Genomic DNA, 18,069 nt, shown 5'->3' with positions numbered 1-18,069 from the left:
TAAAAACTTGAAAATTTGATTACTGTAATGGGAAAATTGTTGTAATGGCAAATTGTATTGATTTTTATTCTATGTACAAGGACTTCTGTATTTCAGCTCAATTCTCACAAAATATCTTGAAACTGATTTAGCTATGAGAATAATTAGTTATTTTGAACTGGGTTAGACTCTAGTAGCCCCAAAAAATATTTCCATGGAATTGGAGTAACATTTTTGTCACTTCCTAGTTACACCATATGACCAATGTTATGTAAGTTTGAGAATTTTTTAATCTGAGTAGAAAAAAATTAAGATTTTTCTGAAAGTATGAATAGGTTAGAAAATTATACTCAAAATCTACTGGTTACTTTTTACCAGATACATATGTCATTGCAATAACCACAATGCCCTCTTAATTTTCTATATTTTCTATTATCTTCTGTTACTTCTCACAAATGAACACCATAATCTTTGGAGCTTGAATTTCAAGTCATTAGCGCCTGTAGGTTTTATCCATACGTATAGGGCCAATTTATCTAATGAATAATAATGATGATGATAATTGTTGTTAATATTTCGGTCCATAATCACACATTTGGATCTTAGGTTGTTCAGGGTTCCATGAAACTGCAGTTTGTTTTTGATTGTAAAATTGTGTTTGTCAATAGATATTTAAGCTGAATTCTCAAGTTTTTTGTGTCATAATTTTGAGCAGTAAAAATTTTGTGTCATGCTCAAAGGTACAAGTTTCATCTTATCTTAATTTTTGAGAAGGTAGGCTTTTGTTTTCAGTGCTGGGGGAGAGAACTAGAGCAGTGTCTGTAAGCATTTACCTTTAAAACCTGAACAGCTGAAAGAAAAACTATGAATTATTGCTCACTATTAAAGGACGTAAGTTGAGCCAGTAGAAGTCCTCATATATATATAAATGTGTATACTGTATAGATAGAAACTGGAAATGATCAAAATAAAGGACTCCTTGGGGTCATCATTGCAGTGCCCCGGAGGAGGGAATGCCCCCAGCAGGAGGTATACAGCCAGTCGGTCAACTTTGAAGTCGACCCAAAGGGCTGCTTTCCAAGCTGACAGCTGATTGTTGAGGTGGTGGCAAGAGCTTTAAACACATCCCTTGTGCTGCCTCAGATGTGTTCCAGTTTTCTGTGCCACAAATGAGAATGTTAAACCATTCAAATGTCAAAGGAAAACTTTTATGTACAGGAAATCCATGGAGGGTAGTAGTAATGTTACCACAAAGACAAGCCTTAGACCTATTCACTCATATTGCTGTAATTGTACTTGAGCAAACGCTTGTTTGGCATGTAGAGTCTTGATAGGCTATGCTGTATTTAGCCCATAGACGTTTACCGTCAGAATTTGGTATCGCGTAATGGCCCCAAAAAATCCTAGCTTATTTTTCTATGGATAACTTGCAAGAAAATCTATGGTTTTGAAACATTTTGACACTCGGTTGTATGTTTTCACTGAGATTTCAGGCTGGGTTTTCTCCAACGTCTTGTTACAGAAAACGAGAAACGTGAAGCAAAAGATTTGTGGTTAAGATTTGTATATTTTCGAATTGCTTGGCCATTGTACTGGTGGCTTTGTACCTGTCAGAATTCACTCCTTAGAGACTGTCTACTAATTTACTTGTAAATACTTGAGGATAAGGTTGTTTGATCTGTCTTCAGAGATAGTTACGCATAAAATTGAATTTTTTTCTTACGGATTATTGACTAAAATTGCTTCGTATGATTAGACGTAAAGGTATTCTATATGCATAACTGTAAATGTTCTGGATATTTTCAAAGGAAAGCTCCCATCATGTAAATTTTAGTTGCAATGAGATTATTCTAACTTGTAGAGCATCATTTGCCAAGATCGGTCTTTGTTTGTAAAATTTGTCATTTTTCCTGATGCTGATTTGATTGAATGTATTACATAAACTTTTTTAAAATGATTTACATGACAATGTTTTACAAGATCATTTCAAGTATTCGAAATTATATCCTGTCAGATGTCTCAAAAGATGATATAATCAAGTTTTTGCTCATTCCAAATTTAAAGTTATCTCCAAAGATCTACAAGTTTTTGAAAAATGAAAAGTGATCATTTGATTGAATGTATTACATGCTAATTTTTTAAAAGTGATTTACGTGGAAATGTTTTACAATATTTTCAAGTATTCAGTATAATTTATATACCCTGTCAAGTGTCCCAAACGATATAAAGCTTTAAATCATTCATAAAGTTAAATGTTTTCTTAAAAAATCTAAAGTAAGTTGATAACAACATGTTAAAAGTTCAAAGTTATCCTTTTGTTAAGTTATGACAAAACTTTTAATTACGTTTCGGGCACATGTTGCCGTTTTGCAAAAAGGTGGTACCAGCTTGGGGCTCAAACGCCTTCTCGTTCTTAGGCCAGGCACCCATTCGTGTAACTTGAAATAAAGGAGGGATAAATATCACGATGGCCCTTTTAGAAGTCTGTGTGAGAAAACTTACAAAAGTCCGTAACATCGTAGTATTAGACAAAACTAGGCGTGTGTTCATTTTGGAAGAATTTGACGGAAATCGTTGGCCTAAAGCTGAATGGAGCAAAACATTTGACAAGTGTAATAAGTCTAATGTGGCCTTTGATATGCTGTAAAAGGGTTATTATACTTTCACCAAATGCCTTAGCAAAAGGCATGCTGGGATTTTGAGCTTGTGTGAGAGTGTATCCAGGCTTCACCGATTGCAAGAGATGAATTTTAGAAAATGGTTTTTGTGGTGTTTAATTGGATGAAGGGAAGCTTATCCTGTTTTTGCATTTACCTTTTCCAACGGAAAGGCATTCCAATGAATGCTGCTGAGATTTAGAATTATTAGATGCTATGGAGAATCTTTGTCATTTCCTTAAGAAGTTACAGAAACCTTTTACGTCAGTTTTTTGAAGGGTTGGTTACGTTTCATGTTTCTTGATTGACTTTGGTGTTCAAAGGTACTGAAGAGGATGAGAAGGTCGTTATTGCTCTCTAGAATGGAAATGCACGTTTCTGATGTGACATGCTTAGAAATTCATTTGGTACTGCTTTGGATGGATATGATATGAGTCTGATGTAAACTAGTATAGCTTTATATTGCTCCAAAAGCTTTCTGACAGGACCTAACTATATGTAACATTGTCAACTGGCTTGATAGTTGATAATGTACCTAATCTAGGGTAACTCGATTTTGAAACTCGTCACGACGAAAGTTAAGTAATCTAACTGGTTTTTGTTTTAATTTGCAATTTAACTTTTCTGGATTTCAATGGATTTGTGTAGAGGATTTGATAAGGTTTGCATTCTGGAGCTTTGTTATAAAGTTGAGGGACAGTACTATAGGATTAAAATGTGTTTATCTTTATGAAAATGGTGGTAAATTGCATGTGCTTTAATCAAGTTCTTGCTCGTGATACTCTTAAATTCGGTGTGTTATTGTGAAAGAGAAACTATAAGTTGAAGTTTGCTTTTTTATAGATATTGTTAATAAAGAGTTAGGTTTTCGCAAGCACTAATGGTAAGAGGTTTGAATAATGTGATTTTGACTTGTGACATTAAAATTTTGGTTCACACGAAAGCTTGATATTCCGTTAATCTGTGAAACTTACTCTGGGAAAGTCTGTTAATGAAAACGAACTTAGTCTGCAGAAAGTCTTGGTAGTCTGGGAGTTTGAGTCTCAGAAAGTCTGTTAATCTGCTTAATCTGAAACTTATTCTGAGAAAGTCTGTTAATCTGTGAGATTAGTCTGAGAAAGTTCTCATTAATCAGTGAAAACTTAAGTCTGAGAAAGTCTGTTAGTCTGTGAAAGAGTTTGTCTGAGAAAGTTTACAATCTGTGGAACTTAGTCTGAGAAAGTCTGTTAATCTGTGGGAACTTAGTCTGAGAAAGTCTGTTAATCTGTGGAACTTAGTCTGGAGAAAGTTGTTAATCTGTGGAACTTAGTCTGAGAAAGTCTGGTAAACTTGAAACTTAGTCCAGAGAAAGTCTTTAATTGTGAAATTTGTTCTGAGAAAGTCTGTTAATCTATGAAATTTAGTCTGAGATAGTCTGTTAATCTGTGAAAGTTAGTCTGAGAAGATTTGTCAATCTGTGAAACTTAGTCTGAGAAAGTCTTGATTCTTCAGGATAGTTTTCTCTCAGAAAGTCTGTTTTTTTTTTCATTCATGAGGTTTCTTGGTTTGAAGTACTTCACTTGAAGTGTACACGAGTATCTTATGTTCTTCTTAAGTTGGTATTTGTGATGCGTTTTTTATTCACGATGCCTGTGTGAAAGTCTTACTTTCATGTAGTCTTTGTTTTGCCTTGGGTATTCTGTCAAAATCTGTGGTTTTGCCCTGTTTTCTGGTAATCTGCTTTGGATTTTGCTTCAGAAAGTCTGTCAACTTGATTTTTGCCCTCACGAAGTCTGTTAATCTGGGGATTTTTTGCCTTCAGGAGTTGTCAACTTGATGGTTTTGCCCTCACGAAGTCTGTTAATCTGGGGCATGTTTGCCTTCCAAGAAAGTCTGTCAACTTGATGGTTTTTGCCCTCACGAAGTCTTTAATCTGGGTTTTTTTGCCTTCAGAAAGTCTGGTAACTTGATGGTTTTATGCCTCACGAAGTCTGTTAATTTGGCTTGTTTGCCTTCAGGAAGTCTGTCAACTTGATGGTTTTGCCCTCACGAAGTCTGTTAATCTGGGGTTGTTTTGCCTTCAGGAAGTCTGTCAACTTGATGGTTTTGCCCTCACGAAGTCTGTTAATCTGGGGTTGTTTTGCCTTCAGGAAGTCTTGTCAGTCTGGGGATGTTTTGCCTTCAGGGAGTCTGTTAATCTGGGGTTGTTTTGTCTTCAGGAAGTCTGTTAGTCTGTGGTTGTTTTACTTTGATGTAGTCTGTTAGTCTGGGGTTGTTTTACTTTGATGTAGTCTGTTAGTCTGGGGTTGTTTTACTTTGATGTAGTCTGTTAGTCTGGGGTTGTTTTACTTTGATGTAGTCTGTTAGTCTGGGGTTGTTTTACTTTGATGTAGTCTGTTAGTCTGGGGTTATTTTGTTTTCAGGAAGTCTGTCAACTTGATGGTTTTGCCCTCACGAGGTCTGTTAGTCCGGGGTTGTTTTTCTTCAGGAAGTCTGTTAGTCTGGGGTTGTTTTACCTTCAGGAAGTCTGTTAGTCTGGGGTTGTTTTGCCTTCAGGAAGTTTGTCAATTTGATGGTTTGGGGATGTTTTTTGCCTTCAGGAAGTCTGTTAGTCTGGGGTTGTTTTGCTTTCAGGAAGTCTTAGTCTGGGGTGGTTTTGTTTTCAGGAAGTCTGTAAGTCTGTGGTTGTTTTGCTTTAGAGTCTTGAACTTGATTGTTTTGACTTCAGGAAGTCTTGATTCTGTGGTTTTTTGCTTTCAGGAGTCTTAGTCTGTGGTTGTTTTACTGACTCTTAGTCTGGGGTTGTTTTGACTTCAGGAAGTCTTAGTCAAATTGATGTTTGCCTTCAAAAGTCTGTTAGTCTGGGATTGTTTTGCTTTCTGAGTCTGAATCTCTAGGGTTGTTTGCTTTCAAAAGTCTGTTAGTCTAGGTTTATTTTCCTTTGCTGAAGTCTGTTACTGGGGGTTGTTTTCCTTTAGGAAGTCTGTTAGTCCAGGGTTGTTTTTGCCTTCAGGAAGTCTGTCAGGCACGGATTTACCCTCAAAACCCTGTTAGTCTGGGGTTGTTTTGTCTGCAGGAAGTCTGTCAACTTGGTGGTTTTGTACTTACAAACTCTGTTACTCTGGGGCTGTTTTGTCTTCAGGAAGTCTGTCAGTTTGGTTTTGCCCTTAGGAAGTCTGTTAGCATATGATTTGGGGTTCAAGACGTCTGATTTTGTTTGTGATGAAAGCCTGTTAGTTTGGGAAGAAAATTTTACTGGTAGAACTTTTAGTTACTGGAATCTTTCTTAAAATGTCAATGTTTTAACACTTCTTTTAGAAGTCTTGTTAGGAAGCATCTTTTTTGAGAAAGTAAGTCTGTTATTTTGGATATTTTAACTAAAGTCTGTTTGGGTCCAAATTTTTTTGGTTAGAAAGTCTCTTAGGGTATTTGTGGTTCCCTTGGCTAAAAAGTTTCCATTAGATATATTTTTGGATGTTAAGTAACTTATCTTGTGATTTTGCAAGGAAAGTCTGTTGAACTGTGATTTTTCTTCTAAGAATTCTAATAGTTTGGGATTAAATCCCTATTAACTGGGAGTTATCCATAGAATACATAAGTTAATGTCTTAAATGCTTCGTAGGATTCATGAGTTTTTGGCTTAAAATGCTTCTTAGGATTCATGAGTTACTGGCTTAAAATGCTTCTTAGGATTCATGAGTTACTGGGAAAAATGCTTCTTAGATTCATGAGTTACTGGCTTAAAATGCCTTATAGATTCAGAGAACTGGCTTAAAATGCTTCTTAGGATTCATGAGTTATTGGCTTAAAATGCTTCTTAGGATTCATGAATTACTGGCTTAAAATGCTTCTTAGGATTCACGAGTTCTTGGTTTAAAATGCTTCTTAGGATTCATGAGTTATTGGCTTAAAAGGTCTCTTAGGAGTAATGAGTTATTGGCTTAAAATGCTTTCTATGATTCACGAGTCATTGGCATAAAATGCTTCTAGGATTCATGAGTTATTTGCCTAAATTGCTTTTGGGATTTATGAGTTATTAATAAAAAGATTGATTAGGATTAATGAGTTGTTGATGATCAGTACAAAAGTCATTTCAAATTTTGAAGAACTCGAAGCAAAAAACTTGAAAAGACATCCTAACTTCAAAACACCCTAAGGAATGTTCTAATCTAGTCCTGGGCATTCCTCCCTAATCACCCGGCTATGAGACGGACTTTTGCAAGGAGTATCACACAAAACCTAAATTGGCCTGGTGGTCCACGTGTACGGTGAAGGCTGACGTTAGTCCGACCTGCTGTCCTGCTGGGGGAGGAAGAACGGGGCAGGAGGATATTAGCTTTGCACGTCTCTGACCATTTACCTGACTCAATCACTTACATTGAATGGTGTCATTAGGCCTATAAGACGAACTGGTGGTTTTGTTTTGGGGGGGGTGCCTCAAGGCACAATTTGTTCCACCGAAGGGATTTTTGTCTGCTTTTTGTGAGGACTGTATGTGTCTTGTGTAATTAATTGCTTTTGCTGCAACAAAGACTGGAGGATGACTTGTGATATGAAAAATAAAGTTAATTAGTTTTTCCTTGGTTTATTTAGAAATTCCTGTCATTTTCTTGTCCAGAGAGACATCTGAGAATATAAATGAATATATTCATACTTAAAATTAAAAGCTTTGTAGACAAAAATATCATGTAAACTTGAAAACACCAATTTAAGAAATTTAGTTCAGAATAACAAAATATTTTGGCGCATGTCATGTTAACAGGCTAAATCTAAAAAATACAATTGAAATAACTCATCAGAAAATTTTGAATTAAAATGTAAACACATTGATAAATTATGAGAATGCAGCAAACGCGTGATTTTGAAGATAGATTGCAACTAATCAGCAAAAGATGCTGTAAAAAATATATGAAAGCTATTTAATGTGTGTACATTTCTCTTGAAAAATACCTCTCCAATCGTGGTTACTTGGTGTTTTACTTTATAATTAAACTCTTTGTATCATCAAATAACATGGAAAGCTGTCAGTTAATTGGGTAAAGGTCGAAAATCTAAAGTAAAGGATTAAGTGACTAGAATAATTGTAGTAAAGTTCAACTGAATGAACTAATTTGAAAATTTAAGTCTTCCATGTTCATAATCATGATTAGGCTTCACTTTTACATGTCAGTATTGGTCATTTGATATCAAACTTGACGTCAGAATGCTGGAAGGTGCCAGGTTAACAGGCTGTGGAGACCTTTAAAATAAAATGATTTAGTCAATGATCGGTATTTGAAGAGAATGAAACAGTTTTATATATAAATATACCTGAAAATGACGATAAGATAGCCGTATCAATTAATGTTTATAAGTAAATTATCCGCTACACAGCTCTCAAAGTCAAGAATTCTGTCAGTACTACAAAGTCAATGTTAGAGTGGCTAATACTCTCTAGATATATCTATCTTAGTTTACCGTCTTTTGCTTACTGTTCCCCTGTTTTCTAAGGGGTTTAAATCATACAACAGACCCACTTTCTTACAAGACGCGAGAGAAACTCTTACACACTCTCAACGAAAACGGAAAGCAGAATGACAAAATGTTTTTACACTCCGTAGGTTCCATTACGAGTTATCCATAGAGGAACCGGACTCTTAGAGAAAATTTTGGGTGACCATTATGGGTCTCATACGAAATTCTGGTGGTTTAAGGCTCCAGGTTTCACGCCATGTTTCATTAGACACTAAGGTCAACCAATCATTCGCCCAGTACAAGACTACCGCCATGAGAATGAGTAGGTCTAGGATTGTCTCAGTGGGTACCTTGACCACTCCAACTTGGACTTCCTGTACATAAAGGTTCTCCTTTGACATTTGAATGGTTTAACATTCTCATTTGTGGCAGAAAATTGGGACACATCTGAGGCAAGCACAAGGGTAGTGTTTAAGCTCTGCCCATCTCAGCAATCAGCTGTCAGCTTAGAAAACTTAAGCCCTTTGGGTCGACTTCAAAGTTGTTAATCGACTGGCTGTATACCTCCTGCTGGGGTACATTCCCTCCTTCGGGGCATTGCAATGCTGGCTTCGAGGAAATAAAAAAAAATGAATTTTTTTATTATCACGAATTTCTCCCAAACGAAGTTATTTTCGGTGGATTTGAATAAAAAAGCGTTTAGTACCTTCAGTTTTTATTAATTTACCTCTATATTGTACATTGCTGATACAGGACTAGTCCAACCATCATCTATGACGTCATGTGAAAAGGCTTAGCATTCGCTTTACTTTGCATGATGGTGACGGCACAACTATGACGTCATGAGAACACCCTAACCTGCTTGGTGACGTCACAACTATGACGTCAATTTTCCACTATCCCAAGTCAGATTCAATAAGTTCATGCTGCCCTTCTATAGGTTCATTTTCTTTATTTACCTTTAACTCATTTTCTTCCAAATGCTTCACACGCTACAGCCGCCATTTTTATGGCTTAGTCTGCCCTATAGGCCTAAAGTTTACTTTCATTTTAGTTTACCCTTCTGTTACTTAGTTTTCTTTCATATGCCAATCTTTTACTTGGCTTATTATTCTTACCCAAGCTTTTAATACTTTAATGTGAACTGCTTTATTTAGGAATTTTTTCTGACAAGTCGTCAGACCTTTGTAGAGCTTATCTTTCGTCTTACCTTGGCAGTTTTTTATCTCAGTTGTAGTTTCACAAGTCACGTCAGTGACACTTGTGAGACAAAACTATATAGTGACAACCTTTCGTCTTATGATCATACAGTGAAATGAAAACTATATAGTGACAACCCTCTAATCAGTGATTTTTCACTGGTATTTATCATACAGTGAAAATGACAAAACTATATAGTGACAACCCTCTAATCAGTGATTTTTCACTGGTATTTATCATACAGTGAAAATGACAAAACTAGACAGATAAAACGAGTGAATCTTGCAAACCAACCACGTTTCAAAATTGCATAAACGCCACAGCTTCAAAAATATCTTTTTCTGCCAATCTTGGCACCAAATCTAACTCATTTCCAGTAGTTTCACCTGTGAAACCTGCGGTATCCAAGGTATACTTCGTTTAGGAAGAACTGGGGTAACTTGAACAGAAGGGGTGTCAACAAATTATCTTTGAAGAATGCCAATGGCTGCATTCAAGAACAAGCTAGACAAGAAAGCGTGGTACCTACCAAGCCAAAACCACTAAAAATTGCTTGAGCACATCAAGGAATATAGCCCAATGCAAACAGACCAGGCAGTTCGGTATAATGGTGCTACAAACATCTGAAAGATGCAGTTACAACCCATACAGTATAGGAAAGGCTTCTGTCCCGACAATATCCTGCAGCAATGTGAGTTTTGCTCTGGAAACATCCTCCTCAAGAAGCAGATTCTTAACACAACAAAATCAAGCTGGTTGTTGACACATGTCAGATATAGGGGCACTCTTTGACAGAAAATATGCCATCTTCTGGTGCCATACATCAGTCCTTCTTAATGACACACGCCCTGAAGGAAGGTCTGGACTGGACAGAACATCTGACGTGGGCAAAGCAATGAAGCCCACACCTACAAAATGTAGCCAAAAGAAATGGTAATCCAAGATCAAGTCAGAAGATGGAGAGCTTTCCGAAGCTCTAGTGTAGAGGCAGTTACAAAAAACTATCTGGTTCTATTATGTACCTGGTTTTTCTGAAGAGAGAGGAAAACCCTGTACTTTGTTGCCATATATGAGCAGAACACTCATAGAACAACAATGCTCACTGAAACCTACCTGGGACAAAGACCACAGGACGAAACAATTGATACACAAAAGTACAGTGGCTAGTGTAGCCTACACACACTTGACCCCAGTTGTGTGGTACTCTTGATATCATACCATGAGAAATTGGCCGAGTTCATGGCCCATCAATCTCAAGACAGACTTAACACCTCAAAATAATGTGGGGCACTCAACAAGCTCTACACTTGCTATCACCAGGAAACTTTTGCAGAATAGCTAAAGGGCCTCAGGCCTATATGGAAAGTCTTGGCAAAAAGACACCTGCCAAATATTCTAAGTCTTACACAATAAAGAGAAGACAGAAAATGGAAAATAAAATCAGCCGACCATAAATGGAATCAGACATCAAAACATATTCTCAAGTAGCCAAATACTTTAAATTAACTAACCACCCAGTTCTGCACGTTTCTGAACAGCAGAAAGGCAGCAACTTTTAAGTTCCTGGATCAGTGAGCCACAGAGAACCATTGCTGGCAGATTTCCGGCAGGACCTGTAACAAGACAAGATGCCCAGGCAACTATTCCTAGTCGCAGGAGCCTTTAATCTTGTACAACTAGGATGCTTCTTTCCCTCTAAAGGACTTGAAAAAAGCTACAAAATAAACCTAGGTACCAAAAAAACAGGAAACCAAGACTGTCAAGTTATCGTAAAGGATTTACAATCTTCAACTGTGGGTGCTACAAATTTCAAAGCACTATCAACAAAATATTCAAAGCAAACTTAGCAGGAAAACCTGCTACCCTGAGAAAAACGAAGTTATACTTGTAGACCTACAGCATACATGGATGTCCATCCTTATGAACACGCCAAAAGGAAGTTTTCAAGATATACATCATAAAAACACAAGTAACAAGTAAGCTTCAATGTCCACAAAGACATAAAGCAATGCAGAATTACATGTTTAGCCTAACATACAAGAACTACACCAAGTCACAGCAATAACCACTAATGCCAAAGTGGAGGAAACCAAATACGACGGTTAAAAACTGTCAAAAGAAAGAGTTAATCCAATTTCTTAAAGAGGACACAAGGCAAATTGAATCTTCCAAGTAAAACAAAAGCCTGGTGGATGTAGGTGAGTTATTTTCTCAGTAGACAAAGAATTTAATGTACCACAAATCATCACCTGCATTCCGTAACAAAGTTTGTAACATGAAATGTAGGACAAAATACATATTGCAACTCTCTACTTTCGGCCTGATGTCACAAGGAACAAGCTCAAGGAGTGAAATTTTGTCAGCAGCAGCCCAGAAATGTCAGCAACAAAGAACTAGGGCTGACATTACACCATACAGAAAGAGAGGAACCTATAAAAATCAAACTGAGCACTTACAAAAGCCACTTAAGAAAGCTGAAACATCACACCTTTGAAAAGAGGAAACTGGATGTTTCTACTGAAATACCAATGACCAGTGAGTTAGTTATCACAAGAAACTAGTCATCACAACAATGCGAAGTGAAGGGCAGCAGATAATGAGGAACAATGAATGTATATATGCAAGACAAACTCTGTTTTGTTCTGGCCCTTAATTAATAGACAACGAAGCAACAATCATTGACAAAACCTGATATTGAACTACAAACTTTCATCAAAGCAAAATATTGTAAGGATTTCCAAATAGGGAAAGGTTCCCCACTCTTTATCTCTCTCTCTCCCAATCGCTTACCTTCTTGATTTTGGGTTTGTTTTCATTTACAAACACAAACGCAATTTTTATTTTAACAAAAAAAAAAAGAAGACAAAGTTCCTGGCAACAAAACTGAGACTAGTAGTTTTCTATAGCAACTCCAGCACTGTATACCAGTTCAACTGTTCCCTTGCAAAACTTAAAAATGCAAATTTACTTTAGATCATAACTTCTCATTTGTTACTTTGAGACGAACATTTTTACTTTCACAAGCACAATCAATCACTTGAAAGCAAGAAGTGTAGTCTATAAATCTTAAGAGAGTTACCAGTTGAAGATGGAACTGCATGATATTTAAGAAAACTGGTCACATGGAACAGTTTTTTTTTTTTTGAGACATGCCTTTCTGACACTGCATGTCTTGAGAGTGAGTTAACAGTTATCCACATATGCAATAAAACACTCTTTCAAGGCACACTATTAAAGATTCCCACCCTCCAGATAGATTTACAGTCAAAATATCCATCTTTCAATACCCATGAACTTGTAGGGTATGTCTTGAAAATCAAATTCTTATATTCCCCCTGCTGGATTCTATCAAATCTGCAACTTGTCATATCTATCGAAGAGTGGTTGGTCTTGATGGCGAAACTGTCCTTTTCATACATACCTGGAAAACAAAAAACATACTTCAGTATTGAATGCATGTCCGTTATCTCAACACTTTGCACATTTTCCTATAATTAACACATTACTTGAACTCATTTCAAAGCACTGTCAAACTCTTGCCCTATAAAGATATCAGGAGATACATTAAAGAGTGAAAAAATGAGACGAAGCTATGGAGAAATGAGATTGCAAGGAGCGTAATATCTTAAGAGAACAGGAATAAGGTTTAGGATCTTCACAAGGACTTTGTTGCGTCCACTGGGAGGACCCAGAGAGCCAGAGTTCCTGGACAAGATGGGATTCAGGGAATTAGGAGCTTAATACTGAAGGTGTTGAAGAGGGCTATCACTTGCTCATTAACACATCAAGAATGGGGGCAGGGGGCTACTGATAGGAACCTTAAATTTGGGGGACCCCCCCCCCCTTTTAACCAGGTAAAAAGTAGGTGTGAGGCAGATGAAGCATCTTGAAGGGGATGTTCTTACTGAGAGAGAGAGAGAGAGAGAGAGAGAGAGAGAGAGAGAGAGAGAGATTCCTTGCTGAGACCAACAAGATAAAGAGAGAGAGAGAGAGACCTCTGAGCTGAGAGAAGAACTCTCTAGGCTGGCCCTGGAAGGGATTAGACTGAGAACCAACAAGAGAGAGAGGGACCTACAGCTTATTGAATCGAACCAGACATTAGAGAGAAATTAATTTCTATCACCAGAAATAATACCGAGAGAGAGATATTATTTAAACAAGTGTCAAAAGTCTAGTATTAAAATCCTTAGCTTTGCCAGAGCCATCTAAAAGCAGTTTGCTGTAAAGAAAAGCTATTATCATCATATTCAGTAATACAGAACAGTTATAAAACCTCGGCTACTTATAAAACTAAGCCTAAGCAGCATTTCTTTAATGCTTATGCTGGTGGCTACAATCAGATATCTTTCAAATAAAATGTCCTTTACCATATTTGTACAAATGGGGACAAGTCGTGTGTTTATCTGATAATATCCATGGGTCAGACATCTGGCTAAATCAAATATGGTACAAAATGACCTGAGGAAAAATATTGCATTATGAACAGCATGATTCAGTTATGATTGAACCACTAACACCTAAAGCTATATTGGTCATAACATAGCCTTAAGAAAAAATTATATATTATGAACAGCATGATTCAATTATGCTTGAACCACTAGCACCTCCAGCTATATTGGCCTAGTCATAACAGCCACAGCTTGGCAAGCTTTGTCTGCACTCTCCTTTAATACCATAGGTGTTGATCCATACTTAAATTTCTTTCTTAGAAAAGGATATACTTAAAGAAAATTTGTATGAGCCAAAGACATCCCATTCCTAAATAGACCGATTGTCAATCAATTAATTTCTCCTCTCTCTAGTATCTACAGATATATTGGTCTGGTCAGAACAGCCACAGCTTTGGAAATTTTGCCTGGAATTTAAAACTGTTGATCCAGACTTGAATTTCACTCTTACAAAAAAGGGTGGACAGTACTTACTAAATATTTGTATAAGTCAAAGACGTCCAGTTCCTCAAAAGATTGACCACCAATCAAAGTTCTTCTCTACTGCGTGCCTGGCAGGAAGCTTCTTCTTAGAGCAAAGAATTGCACAGCTGGAAAAAAGGAAAAATAAGTTGACAACCATATTGGAAGGGAGGAAACTGATGGAAATAAAAAAAAAACACAGAACAAAGAAGTGATACAGAAAAATATTCCTCTAAATCAGTTACATGAATGTCTGGGCTCCTATTTACACCCACAATGCAAAGGCAAAAAGGTGTGATATTCAGTGACCTTGATTCTTCTGATATGTGGACATTTACTTTAATATTTACTGAAAAGCATATAAATAAAAATTAAACTTAATACAAATCACCAGAAAGGCTAACAGTCAAGTAAGAAGGCCAGAAAAAAAAAGTTGACATAATTATGTGGGATTATGCAGACAATAACCAGGGTGAAGATATAAAAAAAATGTGCAAAAATCAAGCGTTTTGATCATAATTACCATTAATGGAATAGATGCCATTGCCTCATTCAAACCTGTCCTGGGATGCCAGTGACATGTACCATAAGTACAGTACCAGTGATGACCACAGCTATGGGACACTGTCTTGGGATACCAGTGCAAGTACTGTAGCAGTACTGAACGCAGCTATGGGCCTCTGTCCTGGGATACCGGTGCAAGTACTGTATCAGTGCTGAATACAACTATGGGACTCTGTCCTGGGATACAAGTGCAAGTACTGTACCAGTGCTGAATACAAGTATGGGACCATATTCTCTCATTTCTGAAATGAATAGTATTACGTTAAAATAAAGTTCACCTAACATATGTCACCAAAGAAGAAAAATCAATACCTTAAAATATATACAAGGTTCTACAAACTCGATATTTCTGCCTGAGTGTCTAGTTAGATCAGCATACCCAAGTGGTGTGAACAGTTATTGATATTTGGACATCGGAACTTGGGACACAATAAGGGATCGAATCCTACTATAGGGGAAGGAAGCAGCAGAGTCAGAGTCTCTTACGTAGTTTAAATAGGATTCAATACTAAACACGAAGTAAATATTACGATATTCATACGTAGCAATATTGAGCGATAGTGGAGATCTGAACACGCCCACCCCCGATATCTGACGCGCCATTTAACCTTTTAATGTCTGGCTTCATTATACGACATTAATAAAACTCCATTTGCTTCATTATGATTAAATGTGTAGGTAAATGTTGATATGGGTCCAGATTTGGTGGAAAACAAACCCCCTTCCCTCGTGCAAACAGACCTGGCTATACACTCTTAATGTAATAAGTATGTTAATATCTGGCTTAATTATACAATGTTGATTAAGCACCTTAGCATAATTATGATTAACTTTGTTAATATATGTCCAAACTTACCTGAAAAACAACATACCCCTCCCCATCAAACATGCCTGGCTACACACTTTTAATGTAATGACATGCATTCCAATACTACATAATGTTGCAATGGTTTACTGAATACGATATTGATACAACACTTTTTGGCATAATAAAATGTGTTGGCAGAGGTTCCAATTCAGGGGAAAACCAACATACCCCCTCCCCTACAACATGCTTGGATACACTTTTAATATATTGGCATGTATTCCAGTACCGCATATGTTGCAATGGGTTACGTACACGGACAAAGAATACGATATTATTTTAACACCTTTGGCTTACTTACGATAAAATATGTTGGCAGAGGTCCACATTTGGTGGAAATAACCCCCTCCCCTACCAACCTTCCCAACTGGAAAAACCACCCCAACCCTCCACCACTAACAGAACTGGCTGGCTACAAGACAGCATTTTCTCTTACCCACATACGAGACATTACATGCCAGTATTCACTTCTAATGGAAGGACAAGTATTGCAATACAACAAATACATTGCAATAAGTAAACGAAAAGGTTGAATATCAGTTGAAAAAAAAATGCAGAAAGATCGTACCTATTCTCTAATAATGTTGATAATGATAAGAGAGCAGAAAAGATCGTTTTCCTATTCTCTAATAATGTTTTCCGATTCTGATAAGAGAGAGAGAGAGAGAGAGAGAGAGAGAGAGAGAGAGAGAGAGAGAGGAGACGGACTTTCAATGTTTCTCAGTACGAGAGAGAGAGAGAGAGAGAGAGACCTAACGAGAGAGAGGATCTAACGGTGGACGTGGCAGTCTCTTCAAGCTGTCAAACTTGAAACGGCTTAATGAAAGACTAAATTGGATAAGCTTTCTCTTACTTTCTAACAAAGCTACAGATAGGGTTGTATAAATGCAAAAAAAAAGAAACAAAAGCGCGCGTGCATGCGTAAATTTCCCACGCCTATGAACTAGCGTCCACAGAGAAACTGGTGCAAAAATTTGGACGCAATTCAAGTGTCCTTTCCTGCTTTTGATGGCCGCGTTTGAAACGCGGCGTCATTACAACCAAAACCTTCAATTAATCATTTAAAACTCTGTCCCGAACCTGAATTAATGGCCATACCTTTAAATAAATTAGCAAATAATAATTGGGTCTCACTATAAACCGTTGTCCACCACTCGGTAAGCAGGCAATTCACCCGTGATCAAGGTTGTTCCCCAAATTTAAGCAGTATGTCGCAAATTCGCGACGATAATCCAGCCTGTAATCAGTCTAGTCTAATCAGTCTAGTCACCTTGCTCACAGACTAATAGATGAATCAAGTTACGAATCGGCCATATTGATTCAGCAAATACTTGGCCGTTGATTACCAATGTCCCCCAAATTGAAAAACTAAATAAACCTTAATTTTTCGTGGATTTCCACCACTAGAATTTTGCTTTTATTCTCAAATATTTGGAGCTGGAATCGGAATATAAAACTTAGGCCACAGGCCAAGAGATAAGATCTAGGAGGTCATTCAGCTCTTTAGATAATGCTGAAACAATTGTTAGGAGAGGACGGAAGTAAGATGGAAGAAAGAGATTAAACAGAGGTACAGAAAAAGGAATGAAAGGGGCTGCAGCTGCATAGCACCTTTAAGCAATGCAGTGCGCCGCGTGAGATACACTGACGGCACTACCCCCACATGATGATTCTTGGATATCATTTTAATTAAACTGCACCTATCATACTCTTCAATTTAGAGATTCGAAGCACAATAAACGGAGACAGTTGGACATTACCCAAAATAGAAACGTCTGTAAGACCTGGTCTGCGTTGACTCACTGAGCTCTGCTGTCCACATCAGGCCTTTGAATCCCTTTCAGTAACTTAATAAACTTACAATAAAGTTCTGCCACAGGCACCGAGCCAGAAATACGTTCAAGAACCTCAAATTTTCACAGAAATTTTCAAAATCAGTTTTTCAAAAAGTATACAACAGGCTTCCAGCTTCAAAGGCCTTGACGGCTTACAGAAATCGTTGGCAAAAGTTCCAAATTTCTATATTCTGTGACCAAAATACCCCTATCCGTAACATTTTCCAGACTTCCAATGGTTTTCGAACCTCAGCGTTTGAAAATACTTTACCCTAACAACATGAGAAAAACCAACTTACCCAGTACTTATTTTGTATTTCTTGAGCACCTGTATATAACCACCACCACTCATTATGTTTACACCTATACTGAGCCTTCCTGTTCCTTCCACTGTTGGGGAAAGAATGGCTTCGGCCAATCAGAGGCTTCCACCGTACACAAACGTTTCTATCGCCCTCTTTCATTAGCTGAAAGCTTCGGTTCTGAGGCAAAGCGTCTTCGTAAACGATCCCCCATTGGCTGGTGGGATAAGAATAGATTCTCGGAAGGTATTTCTATGGAAAAACAATCTCCATCGATATCTAATGTAAATAAATGAATAAATAAATAAATATAATATATATATA

At 37.2% G+C, this 18,069-nt stretch overlaps 1 long non-coding RNA gene across 1 annotated transcript; it reads right to left on the bottom strand.

Moving 5' to 3' along the window:
• Window positions 1-12,116: 12,116 nt before the first annotated feature.
• On the bottom strand, window positions 12,117-17,837 carry LOC136846066 (uncharacterized). The gene is made up of 4 exons (XR_010855317.1): window positions 17,743-17,837; window positions 14,703-14,985; window positions 14,192-14,307; window positions 12,117-12,690 (listed from the first exon to the last, which is right to left on the bottom strand). It is a non-coding gene; the product is annotated as an uncharacterized lncRNA (long non-coding RNA).
• Window positions 17,838-18,069: the final 232 nt, after the last annotated feature.

Source organism: Macrobrachium rosenbergii, chromosome 2, assembly GCF_040412425.1.
Source record: "Macrobrachium rosenbergii isolate ZJJX-2024 chromosome 2, ASM4041242v1, whole genome shotgun sequence".
Taxonomy (NCBI): domain Eukaryota; kingdom Metazoa; phylum Arthropoda; class Malacostraca; order Decapoda; family Palaemonidae; genus Macrobrachium; species Macrobrachium rosenbergii.
This window is presented reverse-complemented; position numbering and strand designations above follow the sequence as displayed.